Source organism: Selaginella moellendorffii, unplaced genomic scaffold (genome assembly GCF_000143415.4).
Source record: "Selaginella moellendorffii unplaced genomic scaffold, v1.0 SELMOscaffold_38, whole genome shotgun sequence".
Classification (NCBI taxonomy): domain Eukaryota; kingdom Viridiplantae; phylum Streptophyta; class Lycopodiopsida; order Selaginellales; family Selaginellaceae; genus Selaginella; species Selaginella moellendorffii.
The window spans coordinates 1,209,874-1,211,402 of record NW_003314299.1 but is presented as its reverse complement, the minus strand read 5'-3'; the positions used below and the strand labels follow the sequence as shown (position 1 = coordinate 1,211,402).

The 1,529-nt window shown below is 49.6% G+C and overlaps 1 long non-coding RNA gene across 1 annotated transcript; it reads left to right on the top strand.

The window, feature by feature from the left end:
- Positions 1-517: 517 nt before the first annotated feature.
- Positions 518-1,425, top strand: LOC112349402. The gene is made up of 3 exons (XR_002993376.1): positions 518-946; positions 1,015-1,260; positions 1,345-1,425. It is a non-coding gene; the product is annotated as an uncharacterized LOC112349402 (long non-coding RNA).
- The last annotated feature ends 104 nt before the right edge of the window (positions 1,426-1,529 follow it).

Sequence of the window (1,529 nt, the reverse complement as noted above, 5' to 3'; positions counted from 1 at the left end):
CATTCAAAAGTTCCAGGGCAGTCGAGCTCAAGTGACAGAGATTTTTCTTTGGCTCCCTTTTCCTAATTGAACTGTAGGAAGTTTTTCTAGCCCAGTGTTGTTGTTTAGGCGATGTATGTCAATACCTTTCTGTTGCTGGTGCTATGAAAGGAGCCACTAAGACAATGGGCACAATGAACAAAGTGATAACCCTATGATGATCTTGCAGGAAATGCAACCTCAACAGGTAAAAATGAGACAGAGTGAGTTGATTCTCCCTGAAGTATCATTGATGTTGTTGCCAGTCTGGAATGTTGCTTCTTATCGCTTTTGTTTGTTCAGTTCTGAAATTGATAACTTGAAGGGCAGTACTATCTTGTGCAAATAATATGATCCTCTATAAAATAGGTGATTATACATTTATAGCATGACGAGAACGATTGTGTTTTCTGCTTGTAAGTCAACGCCAAAAGCTTTTCGTAATCACATGACAAGCTCGTGAGAGCCCCATAGCTGAGACGTGTAGAAGCATCAATGACGAGGTTAGCGAGCATACATTCTTGCTTGGTGTTCGCATTTGGGCGGCTGCAAAACAATATGCCACTTCTTCCCTGGTCTCTGGAGATCTTCGTCTCCAGATGCCTAATCGTGCTGGCGGCGACAGCAGCAGCAGCAGCAGCAGCAAGCGATCGGTCCGGGAGCTGCAGCACCGCCTCTACTTGTCCCTCCAGGGATTCATGCTTCTCGGCTCCAGGCTGGCTGTCACGGTAAATCGATGGCTATCGCGTTTCCATCATGAAGATTCCAGGTGTTGGCAAATGTAGCATGTTACCGGATCCCAAACTCGGGCCGCTGCGCCTTTCAGGTGACTTGATTTGGAGAAGTTTGGGGGAACTTGCTCTGATGGTTTGATCATGTTTGAGTCTCCTCTGGCACGAACGTCACCTCCGATTCTACAGCCTACATGGTAAGAGCATTCAGGTGATGATCGGCTTGCTTCTCTTACGATGTCCTGCTCGTGTCATCTGCTGCCAGAAGTTTCGCCCCAGCTCAATTCCCTCAACGATGTCCACGGGGCGGTGTTAGCGATACACATCTCAAGCGAGTAGCGAGCTTACTAACGAGCACGGCTTGACCTGGATACAGGAGTCGAGCGGTCCGAGCGAGTCGCGCAGGACAGTTTGTGGTCTGTGCAGTAACTTCTTCACGACTTGCGCACGCACGCTGGCGCGGCTCCGTGTGGAGGAGGATTTGCAGGACCAGCTGCTGGCAGAGCGTCAGGTATTCGTCAAACATTTTCTTTCGCTGGGCAGGAAGCTGCTGTCCGGGTCCGGGGGATTCTCAAGGATGGGGGCGGCTTTGCAGGCGGGATAGCATGAAAACGCTACGGGGAACGATGGCCGCATTCTCGCTGGCATTCTCAGAGTCTGAGCGACTTTGTTCATCTCCTTGTCCTTCTTTTTTGGACAGGATACCCTGGTAAAGATGTGCATCGGGCTACTATAATGAAAGCAACCACAGGTATGTGTGTCTCACGGAGCTCAACTGTG